Source organism: Mobula hypostoma, chromosome 1 (assembly GCF_963921235.1).
Source record: "Mobula hypostoma chromosome 1, sMobHyp1.1, whole genome shotgun sequence".
Taxonomy (NCBI): domain Eukaryota; kingdom Metazoa; phylum Chordata; class Chondrichthyes; order Myliobatiformes; family Myliobatidae; genus Mobula; species Mobula hypostoma.
In genome coordinates this window covers 89,971,879-89,992,168 of record NC_086097.1, presented here as the reverse complement: position 1 = coordinate 89,992,168, position 20,290 = coordinate 89,971,879, and the positions used below count along the sequence as shown (strand labels likewise).

Genomic DNA, 20,290 nt, shown 5'->3' with positions numbered 1-20,290 from the left:
GGTGCTCCGAATGTGGTCAAAGGCGGACTCCTCCGTCTGCCTGCGGGCCTCGCTGCGGTTGGCGACAGCCGCGTAATCAGCGCCGCCTGCGGAGGAAGTCCGACACTACAGGCAGGAGGGGAGAGAGCCGCCCGTGATTGGCCACTAGAGGCGCAGGGGAGCTCGCTGCTGATTGGCCATGTCATTGTTATTAGCTTATGACGAGACCTGATTGACAGTAGAGACAGGAGGTAAACAGCAGGTCGGCGCGCAAATCGCGGTGATTAATCAGATTACTGTAAGGAGTGTGCACCGTTCGATATAACTCCACTCAGTTACCTACGGATAAGTAAGTACACCTTCAAACCACCAAGCTTCTGTCAGGGGCGCTTCTCCTTTATTTCTGCATGAATCAACTGGACTTGCCCTCCTTTTTGTCCAATGAATACTGTAAAACATACTTGATTGTTTCTTTGTAAATATTGCTTCTACATCACTAGCGGATCAGTATTGCATGCGCGTTGTCAAGCCAGCACAGATGATCTGGTATGCTTTTCTTATCGAAAGGGTGCTGTGTCCTTATAACAGTGAAAGGGTCAATATAAACTTTGCGTGTGTGTGTGTGTATTTTCGCTGTCTTGGATGTTAATGTTTGGGCTTTTTCGTTGTACTTCAAGCATTTATTTCACTTGTTCACATTTCCGGAACATGCCTGGGCAACAAACGGATGGCAGAAATACACGAAGTGTTTGGTTGCCAAAGGCTATTTTTGTACGTTCGGGATTTATTTGTTTTACAAGTTAATTGATGCTGTTGTGTTGACTTTGCACTTGCATTTTTTGTTTATCTTGTGCATTTATTATTTATCTCTGATCGAAATCATTGTCCTCTATTGGGCACGGAAATATAAACTTCAGTCCGGTGTTGGCAAACAGGCATAACAGTTTGGAGACTCAGGAGATCGAAGGTGCTGAAAACTGGAGTGAAAGCCTGTTTGTGCTGTTGGAGTTGTTTTGCCCAAGCTGGTTCCAAATCGGGTGTGAAACCGCTTGGGGCTTGAAATTAAGATGCAGGATCCAGGGATTAGAGATTCACTCGAGTGCGAGGTTGTCCCTCGGTAAATGGGAAGAGCGTCTACGTTGTTGTGCTCCGGGAAAGATGTGCCGATAGTATGGAGACATGAGTTCTGGATTGTCTTGGTTTCAGGGAAGGGGGGGGGGTTTAAAAGTTCAAAAAGTACATTATTATCAAAATCATTGTTCTGCCTTATGGGAACATCTTTGTGCGACTTTATCCAAATGTTAGTAATATTTCATTCCATCTCTAAATCAGTACCAACATTCGTAGTAAAACTGGTTTTGATTACGATACGTTCTATACTTGATGAGTATATTCCATGAAGGGTCTCGGCCTGAAACGTCGACTGTACTCTTTTCCATGGATGCTGCCTGGCCTGCTGAGTTCCTTCAGCATTTTGTGTGTGTTGCTCGGATTTCCAGCATCTGCAGATTTTCTCTTGTTTATTAGTCTATCCTTCTTTCCGGCTCGTTCCAATCACGCACTCGCTATAGCTGCAATGTCTAGCGTCAAATTGTAACCCATGCCTCTGGGAAGCCCTATTTACCTGTAATGTAACTCATTTTCAGTGAGTGTCGCGATCTGATGTACTGCGCCTCCCTCGCTGCCCAAGTAACTCGCTGTCACAGTCTCACCTTGTTGTCCTTTGTAACTCCCGATTATCTGTGCCCCCGTTGTAGTCGTGCATTGATATCGACTCCGTCTCACATGGTTCACTCAATGTAGCTAACATAACGCATTACCGTGTGTGCGTGTCAAATGTATCTCGGCAGTCATCTATTTACTTCTGCCTCCGCTCCTGCGCCGAGCGCTTTCCGTTCAATATAACTGTCTGATGCAACTGTCTGTTTATCCTACACAGTTCCTATCCACTGTAACCGAGACCACGGTCCTTTCAAGACATTTACTTCCGTTCTTAACTCATTAACAAACACTTCCTCCATCGTCAGTCTTGTGTGTGTGTGTACCTAACAAGATCAGAACAACAACGTTCTTCTCCGGTGAATCATCTGTTAAAACTTTTCATATAACTCGAATTCCACCTCCCCCCATAACTTCCTGATTGACTCACACCATTCCTGGATTGTCTCATTTAACAAAGACAGCCATGGAGGGGAACTGTATTACAAGCCAGCCCTTTGCAGTGTATGCTCTGTCACACCTTAGCCCCAAACTCCCCCTAATTTGGCCCTGTATTAGCCGATCTGGGCGGGCGTGTATTTGCTGTCGGCTCACATGTGCTGGAAGGCAGAGAGATTGCTTCTGACTGACTGACGGGTCGTCCCCTGGGTCCCGGCTCCTGTCTCGTGTTTACAGCTCCAGTCTACAGCGAAGCAGTTTCGAAGCCAGCGCTCCTGATTCGCTGGCGTAAACAATGAAGTTACTGGGAGGCGATTTCGGAAGTGAAATGCGGCGTGTGGCCGCTAACATTACCCAAGAAGGAGGAGGTTTTCAGCAGTTTCATTAATTATTATTCAGCTTTGCTATCAGTTCTTTTGGAAATCAGCCCCTATTCGGCATCTTATTCAACCTGAACTCAACTTCTGACGTCATGAAGTAAAGCGAAAACTAAATGCTGCATACGTTCAGCGGGCGAGGCGGCATCTGGGGGAGGGAAAGAGTTAAGGGTTCAGGTACAGGGCCCTTAATCGGAGTCTCTACAACCAAACAAAGGCTGTCTGCTTTCAGCTCCACAAACTGTCCCCAGACCAGCCCCATCTGAAGTGAAAACACAGCTTTTGGTACTTTGAGACTCAAGTTTCCAGTGTTCTTTTTGTACAAACTCAAGCATATCTAAGTCCTTTTTAACGATCACCCCTCCCCACCCCGCCCCACCATGACAAGCTTCTTAACCCTCGTGTTTGAGGCACTTTTTAACAATTAACTCCACAATCCAGGGGCTCCCAAGCGTTTTTTTTAATGCCATGGACCCCTACTATTAACTGAAGGTTCTGGACCCCAGATTGGAAACCCCTACCATAATCATAACCTCCTCTGCCCCAACATGGTTTCATTGCTCATCTCTCCCTCTCTACTCCATGCCTGATCAACTATGCCTAATGATCGGATATGGTAGCTCTATCTACTTCAGCATCATTGCAGCCCTCTGGGTAGCAAGTTCCAAATGCTCACAGCCTTTGGAGTAAAGAAATTTCTCCTCAGTTTTTTTTTTCTGAGACTGTGACCTCCTCCCAGGCAAAACATCCTCCCTGCACTCATCCTTTTAAATGGGAAAGTACAATCCCAATCTACTCAATCTCTCCCCACACAGCAAACTCGCTCTCCCAGGGTGAATCCTTGTTGTATACCCTCTATGGCAGGTGCATCCATTTTAGATAAGGAGACCATAACTGTGCACAGCACTTTGAGTGCCACACACTAGGAGACATCTTTAATCATGTACTCAAATCCTTGCATAAAATAGGCTAACAGACCATTTGGCGTTTGATCTTCTGGTTGTACTGGCATTTTGGCTTTCAATGTAACATGTGTACAAGAACATCTATGCCCTTTTCAACACAAATGTTTACTAGAATGTCCCTATTTAAAAAAAACACTGTTATTTGCAAATAATTAGATGACATCATATTCAATCACCTGACATTCAGCCTGCCTGGTTCTCACCCATTCTCTCTATTTGCTTGTATCCCCTGGAAGCCCCTTTACATCTTCTGCCATACCCACGATCCCACCTAGTGCCAGGTCATCGGCAAATTGGAAAACACGACATTTGACAAAGGGTCAAAGGTTCATTTTAATATCGGAGAATGTATACCATATACAACCTGAAATTTGTACTCTTCATGGACACCCACAAAACAAGAAACCCCATAAAGTGAATGATAGAAACATCAAAGACCCAAGCAGCAGCAGAAGCATTGAACCCTCACTCCCCCCCGCACCATGCAAATGACCGCAGAAGCCCCCAAAGAGGCCTTGATTCAGAGTCCATTGATACTATAGTCCGTAACCCTTCAGTATCTCAGACAAGCTCTCCCTCTCTCCATTGAGGGAGAGAGAGAGAGATCGCTCCTGCCACAACGAGAGCAGAGACCAGCAACTCACTGTTCTGATGTTGCAGTCTCTTGTATCTCTTCTCCAAGCACCCCCCCCCCATCTCAAGGACTGACAGGCTCTCATTCTCCATCAAAAGAGAGAGAGGTGGGGGGGGGAGGGATTGCTCGAGCACATGGGCCTTCCTCCAACTACAGCCGGCACACTGATTGCTGCTTTGGTGTTTTATCTCCCACCATCTGAATATGGATCACGAAGAGATCAAGCCTAAATGCCAATCCCTCCTGTACCCCATGAGTTACAATTGTCACCCTGAGAAGAATCCAGTTATTCCCACTCTTGATCTACAGTTTCAGAATTCTACCCCTTTCACTTTTCTCTGTTACAGGAAACATTTATTAGTCTTCAACTATTTCCCAGTTCTTATGAAGGGGAATGAACTTAAAACATTAAACTCTATTTCTCTCTCCACGGATTCCTGCCAAATATTTGCAGCCTTTTCTGTTTTACTTCAGATGTCCAGCATCTGTGGTATTTTTCTTTTGAGTTTTGTGATCTCTTCCTCTCACAGAAAACCCTTTATGTTGGCCCAATTAGTACTTTTCAATCTGAGATGAAATGACGTGTATTTAAATCTCATTCTAGAGACTCTGGCACATAGACTCAGCTGCCAGTCAGTGATTGGTTTATTACAGTCACATGTTCCAAGATCACAACCACATGGAGGCAGTACAAAGGGAAGAGCAGTAACAATGTGGAACATAGTGTCACAGTTTCAGAGAGAGTGCAGCACAGGTGGACAAATAAGATGAAGCAGATTGAAAAGAATATTATTAGTAATTCTTCAAGTCATAGAATTTGGTAGGGTGATTATAATAGATGTTACAAAAAAGACCTGTTGACAGAAGCCTGCAAGGAGACATCAAACTCTAGCATTGTAGGAAGAGTTCCTTCATTGTTGACTGCTGAGTATCTCCAGAATTTTGTGTGTGTTGCTTTCTACATTGTATTTCACGTGTCTTTTTTTGCCAGATGACCATTTCTGCAAGTGATCAACTTTCAACTGTATTCCCTTCCTCATGTAATGGATCATTCTGCAAGATGATCCCAGACAGCCAGTCTCCATAGGTACATCTACACATTATCCAGGCCTCACAATATCAAGGAAGCACTGCCTTGTTAAAGATGCTACCCTTTGACCGGGCTTTCAGATCATTCTCCCATCTTCCCTCTTTAAGTGGTAAGGGTGGAGGTGAAATTTCCCTTTGTGTCTTCACTAACCCACATGCTGACAAACATATTGGCAGGTTGTTCATCTCATTGGCTGTTCATGGAACAGGGCAGCACTAGCAGAGCAGTAAGCGTAATGCCTTACAGCACCAGCAACTAGAAAATTAGGGTTCAATTCCCACCACCATCTGTAAGGAGTTTCTATATTCTCTCCATAATCATGTGGACTTCCTCCAGCGTCCTACCACATTCCGAAGATAGATGGGTTAGTAAGGGTTAATAAGTTGTGTTGGCACTGGAGGCATGGTGATACTTTGGGCTGCCCCAAGCACAGCTTCAGAATGTACTGCTCATTGACACAAACAATGCAACTCACTATGTTTCAATGCTTCAATGTGTATATGGCAAATAAAGCTAATCTTTATCTTTTTCTTTATACTTGCTGAGGTCAAAGTGTTTTCTACATTTTCCTGGAATATAGCAGTATGGTCATATCCATAAACACTTTATTGTAGCCCGTTTCCATATTCTTTTAATCTCCACACAGACTATTCTATTCACCGTTTTTTCTAATCTATGCATGCTCAACATTGCTTGGAAATCCAATCAGAAGTTCCACAGACTCCTCACCCTGTCATCTGTATATGCTACTTACCCAATACATAATTGCTGATTTATAATCTAGAATGACAACCCCTGTCTTGAAATTTCTGTCCTGGAAAATTGGTGAGGCTAAATCATTAGGGGTATTTAAAGAGGATCTGCATACATTTTTGAAGTATTGGATAGTTGAGGGCTATGTGGAGCTGGCACGGAAGAACCGTGGGGCAGATCAGCTATCTACATATTGAATGACAAGGCAGGTTTGAAGAGAGAGGCCTCTTTTCTTGTACTCTCTCTCCAGTCCCTAGGGGTCGCTGTTGTCAGTTGTAAAGGTCCCTGTAAATACTTGCGAATGTGTGGCATCTGGGGACCAAGTGAGGAGCAATCTGCTTGTGTTCACATTGTAAACTCACCTGTGAATACAGGTTGCTTGTTTGAGATAATGTTGTGTTCAAAAGGAGAAGTGAAACCAAGACTTTTATGATTTTAACAGCTCGGTATCAGGCCAGACTTGGCGCTGACGTACCAAAACACAAGATAACTACTTAAATCATAAAGTTGGCAAAAGACAGAACTTGCAGTGGTTGGAAAGAATTCAGTTGTGCTTGCTTCTGTAAGTCTTTGGTCTTTTAGGAGTATAACTGGAGCATGAGGTTTAGCAGAGTAATGAAGGATTTTGATGAGGAGATAGGAGAAAATTGTTTCCACTGACTTCTCAAACTTCCGCTAATGCTCCACCTCCCCCTCGTACCCCATCCGTTATTTACTTATATACACACTTTCTTTTTCTTTTCCTCTCTCTCCTTTTTCTCCCTCTGTCCCTCTCACTATACTCCTTGCCCATCCTCTGGGTTTTTCCCCCCTACCACTTTTCTTTCTCCCTAGGCCTCCTGTCCCCTGATCCTCTCATATCCCCTTTGCCAATCAACTGTCCAGCTCTTGGCTCCATCCCTCCCCTTCCTGTCTTCTCCTATCATTCCGGATCTCCCCCTCCCCCTCCCACTTTCAAATCTCTTACTAGCTCTTCTTTCAGTTAGTCCTGACGAAGGGTCTGGGCCCGAAACGTAGACTGTACCTCTCCTTAGAGTTGCTGCCTGGCCTGCTGTGTTCACCAGCAACTTTGATGTGTGTTGTCAGAGGTAACAGGAGTAGGGATTGAAGGTGTTTGGCAGGCTACCCAGGGGTATCATGAAAATAATTTTGTTTTACTGCAACAAGTTTTGGTAGGACTAGAAGACATCGGAGCAGAGTTAGGACATTTGGCACATCGAGGCTGATTTATTATCCCTCTCAATCCTATTCTCCTGCTTCTCCCTGTAACTTTTGACACCCTTACTAATCAACCTCCATTGGAAATATACCCAGTGACATGGCCTCCACATCCACCCCTGGCAATGAGCTCCACAGATTCACCACGCACCAAGAGGTTCTTCCACGTTTCTGTTCTATAGGAACATAATATTCTGAAGCTGTGCCCTCTGGTCTTAGGTTCCCTTTCTGTAGGAAACATCCTCTTCACGTCCACTCTACCTGGGCCTTTCAATATTCAATAGGCTTTAATAGATCTCCCCTCATTCTTCTAAACTTCAGTGAGTACAGGCCCAGAGCCATCAAACACGTCTCATACATTAATCGTTTTAATACCAGCATGTCCTTTCTCAGATAACGGGCTCAAAACTGTTCACAACACTCCAAGTGTGCTCTGACCAATGCCTTAGCATTACATCCTTACTTCCATATTCTCGTCATCTCGAAATGAATGCTAACATTGCAGTTGCCTTCCTTACCACTGATTCAACCTCCAAGTTAACTTTCTCCCCATTTAGAAAATAGTCTATGCCTTTATTCCTTCTACCAAAGTGCGTAATAACTATACACTTCCCCATACTATATTCCATCTGCTGCTTCTTTGCCCAATGTGTGCAAAACTCTTGTGCTATGCAGTCTTTTGTCCAGTGAGAGCAACATGTGCATACTGAATAATTTCTTCAATGCAAACAGTATAAATAAGCCAGTTTTAAAATCTGCAGATAAGTCATTGCAAACTCCACATTGCAGCATCGTTCGCATCAGAAACTGGAAATGTGATTGATTACGATCGTGAATTATCCTTAACATGCCAACAATTGAGAAACTTCTGTGCGCAATTCAAATTGCTTTGTGAGCTAGTAGCAAAAGATGTGTACATGCACAAACACACACAGCTTAGAGGGAACATTGTCATTGTCCTAATCTATCTAATTCCTTCTGCAGACGCCCATCTTCCTGAATACTCTCTTCCCTCCACCTCTCTCAATATCATCCTCAAACTGGGCCTCAAAGCCATCAATTCCATCATTCGAATCATTGACATATAACGTGAAATGAAGTGGTCTCAACACCAACCCCTGTCAATAACCACTAATCACCGACAGCCAATCAGAAAAGGTCCCCTTTATTCCCAACCTTTGCCTCCTGCCAGTCAGTCAAACTTATATGTATGCTAGTATCTTCCCTGTAGTACCATGATGGGCTCGTATCTTCTACAGCAGCCTCAAGTGTGGCATCTTGTCAAAGGTCTTCTAAAACTGGGAGCCACAGTAGCTCAGCAGTTAACGTGATGCTGTTACAGCTTGGGGTATCAAAGTTCTGAGTTCAATTCTGGCATCCTCTGTAAGAAGGTTTCTAGGTTCTTCCCACCTGCGCATGGATTTCATCCGGGTGCTCTGGTTTCCTCTCACAGTCCAAAGACGTATCAGTTAGCCGTTTAGTTGGTCATTGAACGTTATGTTGTGATTAGGCCAGGGTTAAATCAGTGGGTTGCGTGGCAGTGCGGCTCTGCAGTCTGGAAAAGCCTGTTCAGCACAGTATCTCTAAATAAAAGATAAGTAAAGGCATATAGGCATCCGTTAGTCTCCTGAGACCATGGATTTGTGCCTTGGAAGGTTTCCAGGGCGCAGGCCTGGGAAAGGTTGTATGGAAGGCCGGCAGTTGCCCATGCTGCAAGTCTCCCCTCTCCACGTCACCAAAGTTGTCCAAGGGAAGGGCATTAGGACCCATGCAGCTTGGCATTGGTGTTGTCGCAGAGCAATGTGTGGTTAAGTGCCTTGCTCAAGGACACGACACGCTGCCTCAGCCAAGGCTCGAACTAGCGATCTTCAGATCACTAGACGAACGCCTTAAGCACTTGGCCACGCGCCAACACAAAATAAGAACAGAAGTAATTACCAGCCACTGAATCTCCTTTGTCTATCCTGACTCTTATTTCCTCAAGGAGCTCCAACAGATTTGTCAAGCAAGATTTCCCCCTGTGAAACCATGCTGACTTTGGCCTATTTTATCATGTGCTTCCAACGTACCCCCGAGACCTCATCCTCAATAATAGACTCCAAAATCTTCCCAACCACTGAAGTCCCTTACTTCTTAAAGAGTGAAGTGACATTTGCGATTTTTCCAGCCCTGAGGAACCATTCCAGAATCTAGTGATGTGGATCAGGATCTGGAATGTTCTGCCTGAAGCATGAGCATGTTTCAAAAAGAGAACAGATTTATACTTGGATCGAACAGAGCAGGGGAATGGTAATAATTAGTTCATTCAAAGTCTGGCATTGATATAATGGGTGAAATGTCCTCTTGCTCACTATCTAATTCTGTACCAGTCAGTCTGAAATACTGCAGTGGTGGAGCAATTGAACGACCAGCCAAGAAATCCTTCGACAAACAACCAGGAGCCCAAAGTTCAAATTCCACAGTGGCAGCGGTGCAATTTAAATTCAGTCCAGGTTAAGATCCAATAAGATGGTGACACATCCAATCACAGCGGCTTCTACCGGGTCAACCAAAGGTGTTATTGTCTTTCTTAAACATAGTTTTTAACGATCAAAGGACTCTGCTGGACATTAAGAACTTAAACAAGTACAGGTCTACCCCATTGGTGATTTGCTTGTTGGCAGAGACACTGAAGGAGCTGGACTTGACATGGATCGTGCTGCTGTCCGCGTCAAAGGAGTTGGCGTGCGAAGGCGATGTGCGGTCTAACAGCAAGTGATTTCCTTAAGTTGCTTTTCTTGTGATCGCAAGACCCTGTTGAACACCGTTAATGTGGAATGCTGCCAGTCTGATTCACTGATTTATTGGTGGACGGCGGGGAAACTGCGTGGCCTTGGTCGTAGCAAGGACTAGGCCTCAAGCCTGTTTACAGCCACCCAGGAGAGCTGGAGGGGTCAGAGTTCATGTCTTCCACCAGAGGTGATGTGGCGCAGCATTCAAGCTGGAATCAGTGGTGCCCCTAGTGCTCGCTCGGCAGAAGACACCAGAACTGTGCTCAATTGCACAATGTTCACGGGCTCAGGGTCTTGGACTAAAATTTTTTGTGTGACTGTATTTTCCTGATATATGTGCTGTGTGTGTGACTGTTGGTACTGTATTTTGCTCCTTGGCGCTGGAGGAATGCTGTTTCACTTGGCTTTATTCATGGTTATTCATATATGGTTGAATAACAATTAAATGTAAACTTCAAGTTCAGTCATTGATGTTGGACTGAGGACAATAACCAGTTGGCAGTATATATGACTGGATTGTTGGTTAAAAAAAGGAGGACCCATCTGGTTCATCAGAGCCCTCTGAGACAGGGAATTCATACTTGCTCTGTGCCTCCGGGCATGTAGTTGGCTCGGAAGTGGTCTAGTATGATACTCAGTCAAGAGCAGTGAAAGACAGGCAGCAAGGGATAACTGGCTGCTTTGCTAGTGATAGCTAGATAATCCTATATTTTGTGTCCTTGTGCCCTGTTCATGAGCTGAACAAACAGCAACCACTTACTTTGTTTGTTCCTTATACAGTATGTTGTGTCGTATGATGTGGGCAGTCACGCTCTATCCATGACCATGACTGCTCATGGTAAATTTTTCTACAGAAGTGGTTTGCCATTGCCTTCTTCTGGGCAGTGTCTTCACAAAGTGGATGGCCCCAGCCATTATCAATACTCTTCAACCCAGCCAGGACTTGTGATGCTCATACAGCCATCCACCACCTGTTCCTGTGGCTTCACATAACCTTGATCTGGGGTGGGGTGGGGGGGGGGGCGCTAAGCAGGTGCTATACCTTGCCCAAGGGTGACCTGCAGGCTAGCGCAGGGAAGGGGAGCTTTACACCTCCTTTGATCGAGATGTATCTCCACCCTGCCACCATTTTACTTAGCCACTTACTTAGGCATTTTTTAAATGTTTGTTTTTAAAGGATTGCCATAAACCTTAATCAATAAAGCATTATTTCTTCTTGCTGGAAGACCGTCTATTGATGATGCCTGTCAGTTAGCAGCCAAATTAAAAAAAAAACCCTTTCTTCCTGTTATTTCCATTTTCATGCACCAAGTCAGATTGCAAAGGCTGGTGATGCTAGCAGGAAACCCCACTATACCTCTAGTAAAAGGGAATACAGTCTGCAATAGTTATTTAGAGCTCTGGACAAAGTCAATCAGAGTATTGTCAACCGTACAGGGCACTTGGCTGGGAGAGTATTTGGCGAGCTTCACCAGAATAATAGGCTAATGGAGTTAAATTATGAGGATAGATTGCATAGATTGGACATCTTTTTTTCAGTAGATTAAGGAGTGGCATAATTGAGGTGTTTAAGATGATGAAGGGAATCAAACTTGGCAATTCTATTAGCCCGAGGTATTTGAAACAATTACAGTTATCCAACCTCACTGTTCTCCTTTAATTGCCCTCGAGAATTGAACTTGGATTGAATCGGGGCATGACCAATCTTGGCCATCAGGGGGAGCTCTTGCAGGAATTCTGGGATTATTCCCTCTTGGCCAAAGACCAGTGTCTAACATTGCAGTACATTTAAAAAAGGGAAAAAGGAGAAAGGATAGAGTAGAACACAATGATATAGTGCAGTACATTTTTTTTGGTTGATTTGTCTAAATAACTCACTTTTTAGAAAGAAGGACCAATTGTGACATCCCGTAGACCTAAAGGTAATTCAACATTTAGTAAGCTTGTCAATTAAGCTTCCCAACATCATTCTGCCTGGCTCCTCTGATGCAGCCAGATCACATTGGTCAAAGTTAAAAGTAAATTTATTATCAAAGTACATAAATGTCACGATATACAGCCCTGGGATTCATTTTCTTGCCGGCATTCACAGTGACTTTGAAGAAACACAATAGAATCAATGAAAAGCTGCACACAACAAGACGGACAAACAACCAGTGTGCAAAAGACAACAAAATATGCAAATACAAAAAGATGTAAAAACAAAATAATAATAATAAATAAACAAACAATAAATATGGAGAACATAAAATGAAAAATCCTTGAAAGCGAGTCCATGGGTTGTGGGAACAGTTCAGTGTTGGGGTGAGTGAATATATCCCCTCTGGTTCAAGAGCCTGATGGTTGGGGGATAATAACTGTTCCTGAACCTGGTGGTGCGAGTCCTGAGGCTCCTGTACTTCCTACCTGATAGCAGCAGCAAGAAGAGAGTATGGCCTGGATGGTGGGGTCCCTTGTTGATGGCTGCTGCTTTCCTGTGACAGCACTCCTTGCAGATGTGCTCACCGGTGGGGAGGGCTTTACCTGTGATGGACTAGGCTGTTTCCACTATTTCTTGTGGGCTTTTCCATTCACAGCATTGGTGTTTCCACACCAGGCCATGATGCAACCAGTCAGTATACTCTCCACCACACATCTATAGAAGTTTTTCAAAGTTTTACATAACATGCTGAACCTTCGCAAACTTATAAGAAAATAGTGGTGCTGCCCTGCTTTCTTTGTAATTGCACCCATGCACTGGAACCAGGGCAGGTCCTCTGAGGTGATAACACCAAGGAATTTAAAGTTTCTGTCCCTCGCCACCTCCCATCCCCAGTGAGGACCTCCGTTTTCCCCCTCCAGTCGTCGATAATCAGCTACTTCATCTCAGATTGTTGTTGTGGAACCACTCAGGGAGATTTTCAGTCTCCCTCCTGTATGTTGATTTGTCACCACCTTTGAAATGGCCAACGACGGTATAGGTATCTGACTGGAAACCTCCCCGGGGCGGGGAACTCTGGAGCATCTTTATCCTTCTATAATGTAATAGCGATTAGATAGAGGGAAGTTTTTTTCCATCGTATTGTGTGTGCACATGTGTGTATGTATGCCTGTGCATATGTTAGTGGGGAAGATATTATACAAACATTAAAAAATACACTTTCCTTATCTCCATTCATCACTGTTCTGTGAAGTAATCTCTATATCATTACCACCTTTGGTAAAGACATAAATGCTAATTTATTTACACCTTTTGGTCTTCCTCCTTAAAAGTACCTTTTTACAGCATTTTTATAACCTTGGGATGTTCTAAATTTTTGACAGCCGATGAGGTACCAGTGAAAGGTGGGAAGTGCTAAAGGCAAGTTGCAGACACCGAGGTTCCACTGGAGAGTGGAGTGATCACAATTAGATAACCTGTGAGGGTGACAAACAGCTAAATATGGACAGGAAGGCCTGGGAGAAGTCTCCTGTGCTTCATGAAAGTTTTGCAACATCTTTTATGCCAATGTGAATGGGCAGAGTAATGTAAAAGTGTTACTTATGGCAGTCACATTGGAGCATGGGCGGGCGTGGGTTTTGTAATCCGGTGTAGGATTTGATGCAAAAACTTTTTGATTCACGGTGAGATTGCCATCCGATGAGTCTTGGCAGATGCCTACAGTGTGTGTGGTTTCAAAACATCCTTTATACTCTCGGAACGTGCTAAATAATGAAGCACTTCGTTTCTGTCACTGTTGATGAATCTTCAAGGACATTCTCCTCCTCCAGAGTTGGGAGATCTAATGCTCACTCATGAGGCACCCTCAAGAGGAATATCTACTGTTCTTATGCACCTGGATTCCAAAAGGAAACCTGAACCCACCGACTCCTGGCTCTGAATTGGAGTCAGCTTGCTACTGTCATGCATACCCAGAGCAGAAGCAGAGACAAGCTGGCCAAAGTAAAGTAAAGCTAGCACTGGGCCAGAGAGCATAAATGTACTGTGGATGGTTGGATCATGTGCGCGTGCGCGCGCGCGCACACACACACACACACACACACACACACACACACACCATCCACACACACACGCACACACACACCATCCACACACACCATCCACACTCACACACACATACACACACACACACACACACACACACACACACACACACCATCCACACTCACACACACACACACACACACCATCCACACACACACGCACACACACACCATCCACACTCACACACACACACACACACACACACACACCATCCACACACACACGCACACACATACCATCCACACACACCATCCACACTCACACACACACACACACCATCCACACACACATGCACACACGCATACACACGCACACACACACACATACACACACACACACACTCACACACGAACACGCACACATGCACACACACCCCTTAGTATCACTCCACAGTTCTAAATATCTTAGGATATTCTTCACCCTTTCCCTTCTATTTTTCATAATCGCTTAGGAAATGTGATTCTCTGAATTCAAGAGCATAAAGAAAATCTTTCCCCAGAGTCGAGAAACTGATCAATGTTTGTGCCTGACATGAGACTCCTTTAACCCAGCCTGCTATTGCACCAATCTGATACTTTCTTCTTCATATAGTTATCTAATATTATCCTTATCTAATATCACTTCCTTGATTTAGATCCCCTCCCCCCACCACCTTTAAGTTTGCATCTATACATCCCCAAGCTATAAGGACAAGAGATTCTGCAGATGCTAGAAATCCAGAGCAACACACACAAAATGCCGTAGGAGCTCAGCAGTTCAGGCAGCGTTTACAGAGAGGAGTGAACAGTCGACATCTTGGGCTTGTTACAAACTCAGGTTGTCCAGGAGGTGTTATAATGTACTCTTGAAACTCAGTAATCTATTGACACTGGCTGGCTCCCACAAAGACCGATGTGAAAATAATTGGTGACGAGGTGTAAAGGTTGGGCAGAACTCCGGGGCCACGCAAGGCCAGTTCTCAAGAGGTTAGACTGACCTGAGTTTAACCCACAAAAGATGCACAGAGTAATGTTTCCTCAATACCAGACAGGAGTGCCCGTGGCCAGGGCCCTCGAACCTACTAAGTTTTCAAGATCGTAAATCATAACTATCGAAAAAAACATAACACTAACAGAGGAAGCAGTGCAGTAGGCAGAGAGTTAATCCGTGCCTGTGTCTGCTGAGTTGGAATGTGCCCTTCCTGCTGTGTGCGCCCCTATACTGCATAACATCACGCCTGGTGCTGTCAGTGATTGACTGGTGTGCTGTTGGCCATAAGCTAATTAGCTAGTGGGTGAGGCTGGCCTTTGCGAACCCGGGCTACTTTTCCTTTGGCTCACAAACAGTGGCATCGCCCTGGCAGCACAATGAATGGCAGACCCTCTCTGCTCGGGGTTGGAGGGCAGCTGAGAGGCACAGCTGGTGTCGGTGCTCCGTCACTGCTCTGGCAACTTGGCTTCAGTCCAGATCTTAGGTGCTGCGTGTGTTGAGTCTGAATATTCTCCGATTACATGGGTGGTTTCCTCCGGGCGTTTTGCTTTCCTCCCACATCACAAAGACATGCGTGTCGGTCGGTTAGTTGCCCACTGCAAGTACAGATTAAAGATTTAAAGATTAGCTTTATTTGTCATGTGTATTGAAACAAATGGTTCAATTTAATACCAGAGAATGTATACAGCATGCAGCCTAAAATTCTTACTCTTTGCAGACGTCCACGAAACAGGGAAAAAAAGCCCCGGAGAATGAATGAGAGAAAACGTTAGCAAAACACACAGCAATATGTATTGTTTGTATTAAATCAAATCAGTGAGGATTGCACTGGCAGGCGCGCAAGTGTTGCCATGCTTCCAGTGCCAACGCAGAATGCTCACAACTCACTGACGCTAACGGTACGTCTTTGAAATGTGGGAGGGAAACTGAGGAGGCCCACGTGCTCACTGGGAGAACGTACAAAACATCCTTACAGACAGCAGCGGGAACTGAACGTTGTTCTTGCTGCTGGCACTGTAACAGCATACTGCTAACCGTGACGCTACTGTGCAACACTTCGGTTTGTAGGTAAGTGGTAGAATGTTAGGGGAATTGCTGAGGATGGTGGGGGGGGGGTAGGAGAAAAGAGCGGGAATAGTTCAGGGTGAGTGTAAAAGTGTGGTTGGTGGTCAGCATGGAATCAGTGGGCCAAAGGGTCTGTCTCCAAGGTGATTGACTCCGTGATTGATGCAGCTTCTGGCAAACTGATGCGGATTGTCTTGAATACCTCAAGAATGGAGGCACCTTTGACAACGCACCATGTCTTATCAACCTGGACCTGAACTTTTCAACACTTTTTTTGCAAGTACTAACGTACTGCTAGAAGTTCTGTCCCTATAAGTACTGAAACATTTCTGGCAACTTTCTCTCTCTGCAGGCATTAGTACACATTTAGAAAACAGTGGCTCTGCAAATATTTACAAGGGAGGTTGCCATCAGTATTGACAGATTTATTAATGTGAAGTGGACGAATGGGTTTATTGATATAGTGGATAGGTTAATTGTATAGTTGAATGCAGAATCTAAGGGGCACATTTCCCCCAGGCCATTGTTAGAAAGCTATAAAGTGTCTGTGACGAGCTGACTGAGGTGTGAGAGATGATGTAAATTTGGCTGAAGCCCGGGATTAGCCTGGAGGGTATTCAATGCTGGAAGTAGTCCCTTTTAGAAAGGCGAATCATACAGAGCTGGAGGTGTAGTATGTGTATAACTTGCGTTCTGTCTGAGTCTATGTGCCTGTGATGTTGCTACAAGCAAGCTTTTCATCATACCTGTACCTCACCAAACTCCTGCAGGTGACAGTAAGTTCTAACTGACCAATGGGGGATGTGACTACAGATCTTGATTCCGCAAAGTGACATGGGTAAACCAGGGGCAATTACTTGGCCGGTTAATTTACAGTACGCCTTTAGGGCGCGAGAGGAAATCGGAATACCCGAGGGAGACATGCCTGGCCACAGGAAGAATGTGCAAGCTCCAGGCCAGCAGCACCCAAGGTTAGGATGAATCCTGGATCGCTCAGATGTAAACAAAAAGCCTGCCGTCCAAACTTCAAACTATGCTTATTATCAAAGTATGTATACTATATGCAATGTAGAGATTTGTCTCCTTACAAGCAGCCACAAAACAATGAAACCCAATCGAGCCCATAAAAAAGACTGTCAAACACCCAGTGTACAGAAAAAAAAAACAAATTGTGCAGACAGTAAGCAAATGACATTCCGAACTGAAGTTCACGAAAGTGAGTCCACAGCCACGAAGCCAGTCATCACTGCAGCAGATTTAGGAGTTCATTAGTTGCAGGCCACAGCCTCAGTTCAACACAGAGCTGATTCAACCTCACAGAGTAGTAGGGTTGCCTTCTGTCCCATATTAGCCGGGACATCCCATATATTGGCCTAAATTGGTTTGTCCCATCGGGACCACCCTTGTCCCGTATTTCCCCCGCTAAGGTAGAGCATTCCTATGAAACCTTTTGTGCCGAAATGGCGTAAAGCACAGAAGCAATTACCATTCATTTATATGGGAAAAATTTTTGAGCTTTCCCAGACCCTAAAAATAATCTACCAAATCACGCCAAATAACTCATAAAACCTAAAATAACACTAACATATAGTAAAAGCAGGAATGATATGATAAATACACAGCCTATATAAAGCAGAAATAATGTATGTACAGTGTAGTTTCACGACAGAATCGGGAAGATTAAACCAAAACCGAATTGTAGAAAAAAAATTGGCACATCACGCATGCGCACACAGGTGCCCGCGCAAGGCTTCATGGTTGTGGTAGTCTTTCTCGGGGTAAACACAAGTGTCCCGTATTTGACTGCTACTTTTGTCCCTTATTTGGGAGTGAGAAAGTTGGCAACCCTACCCAGAGCTGCCAGCTGAACCGGCCTGTCCCTCACCTCCAGCCCTGACACCCTGACCTTTGATACATTGATAATACATGTACTTTGAACTTTAAACTTTGAACATTTCACAGGTTGCTGCTCACTGCTTCATTAGTAGTTGCTGCCACCCACTATTCAAGGAGAAAAATAATCCTCTTACTTTTCTTTACATTCTCAAAAATATGCAGAGACAATTTCAGGCGCCCTCGTTGCACTCATGACCTTAATTGAACTATCCATTGCAGCCTCCGGGGTTACTTCCTGTGCAATTTGAGGAGAACCGGTGTACCTCTGTGGTCCCCATGCACAAAGAATGTCATTGGAGCATCTTGGGATGCTTTGCATCTAACTCAATGGGGCAGTTGTGACCTCAGTTTAATACTTTGGCGGAAATTCAGTATCAAAATATTCTTGGTGTTTCAAGGATAATGGGACAAGTTTTAAGAGTAGGTTACATCATAGGCTGATGGTAGGTCTACACAGCTGCAAGTGTAGAATTTATTACCTTGGCAATATTGTGTGGAATTGCAGTCATGGATCCTGTAATGTCAGTGTCACAAAATCTCCAATTTACGGTTATCTGAAACTAGGATTCATGCCCAGCGTAGCCTCTATGGACAGTGAGAAGCTCAGAGAGAGTTTACGCTTGGTGCTGCCCTGTGGTAATGTGGGGAGCTGCAGCCTGCTGACGACACTGTGGGTGGAAACCATGGCATACTGCAGGCAGCATGGAAGGTCACACAGGCACAGTTACTTTGGTTAGAAGTTAAACCAAGCATGAGGGAGTTTTCCTTATTTACCTCCATTAAAACGCACACACAAAGAGTTTCACCAGCTTCATTAAATTTCCCCTGAACCTTCCCTGCTCTGTGGCAGGCAATACCACTAAAATGTCCTCCAGTGAGAACATGGGTTCTCTTTACGCATGCAGATCATTAACAAGAAAGGTCTATGAGCTGGGAGAGTAGGATAAGAAGCAACGTTCTTTAAAGAGCTCAGTGATTCCTTTAGTACTGTTGATCCTGGGCTTCCGTCTTCGATTGTGACACCACCTGGAGATGTAGGCAGCTGTTATAGGAGGCGGTAGCTGGTTCACTCACAATTTAAAAATTATAGTACCAATACATTTTCAAAACTAGCAGTACCTCGTTGAATTCCCAACTTCCTTTCACCATAGATTAAATCTGGCCAGTTTGTGAGAAGATTAGTGTGCTGCTGCTAGTAAGAAAGCTTAAAAGGAGGTCGAATCTTGGCAAAACAGAAGGCAGTCAATTTGGCCCATTGAACCTATGGTAGCTCATGTTAACCACTCATTTTCGCTATTCTCCCCACATTCCCATCAATGTCCGCCATGTTATCACCCACTTTGGAGGAATTTGCATTGGCTATAATCTACTAACCTTGATAGTAAGACATATTGATAAAGGAGGCATGTGGCATACTTTCCTTTATTGGTTGAGGAATTAAGTTTAAATGTCGAGAAGTCATGTAGTAGCTTCAGTTAGGCCACATCTGGGCTACTGCATAAAGTTCTAACTGTCCCATTATAGGAAGGATGCCAAGGCTTTGGACAAAGTGCAGAAGAGGTTTACCAGGATGCTGTCTGGATTAGAGGTTGGACAAACTTGGTTTGTTATCCCCTGGAGCAGCAGAGTCTGAGGGAGATCTGATCGAAGCTTGTAAGATAGAATGGACAGCCAATATCTCTTTCCCAGGGTTGTAATGGCTAATGCCAGAGGGCATGCAGTTAAGGTGAGGGATAAGTTTGAAGGATGATGTTTGGGTTTTTGTTTACACTGAGAGTATTGGGTACCTGGAATGCAGTGGAGATGGAGACCTTTTATGTTTCAGAGCCTTTTGGATAGCAACGGGAATATTCAGGGAGTGGAAGGAAATGGATATTGTGTTGGCAGGAGGGAATAGCTTAGGAGGGAAAGGCGGGAGGAGAAGATGGCGGCGTGCCTGCATGTGCGCAGCCCTCCGGTGAAAAATGATATCGTATCTGTTAAATAGGGGCCGTGGACAATTCTGATTTGATAGAGAATGGACGTGAAAGCACTGAGGAACATCTGGAGAAATTTCTGATATGCCCATTCGCTGCTGTCGTTACTGTGTGGTCGGGAATCTTTCGAAGGGTAGGCCTCAAGATCCCCGGCCTTGCCTGCTTTTGGCGACCAAGAAGGAGGTCGAATCGTTCGAACAGAGATGGCGCTCAGTACTCGGTGTCGGAGAGCTGATCAGAGCTCAAAGTTTTCGGATGACTCCGAGTCGGATTGTGGTCGGCATGGCAGGGAGAGTTTTTCTTCCCTCTCCCGTCTGCGTGAGATGTGGGACATTTGAGAAACTTGGAACTTTACTGTGCTCATGGACTTCTTCATCAAGTTATGGTATTGTGCACTGTTGTAACTATATGTTATA

At 44.6% G+C, this 20,290-nt stretch overlaps 1 protein-coding gene across 2 annotated transcripts in view; it reads left to right on the top strand.

The window, feature by feature from the left end:
* The first annotated feature begins 229 nt into the window (after window positions 1-229).
* LOC134348692 (bcl-2-modifying factor-like) overlaps window positions 230-20,290 on the top strand; it is a 107,617-nt gene continuing 87,556 nt past the window's right edge. Inside the window, exon 1 of one of the 2 annotated variants that reach the window (XM_063052493.1) lies at window positions 230-328. The gene's annotated coding sequence lies outside the window, so the exon portion shown is untranslated. Of the gene's footprint in view, window positions 329-491; window positions 526-20,290 lie in introns of those variants that run through there. The other variant, XM_063052502.1, reaches the window with a different exon arrangement.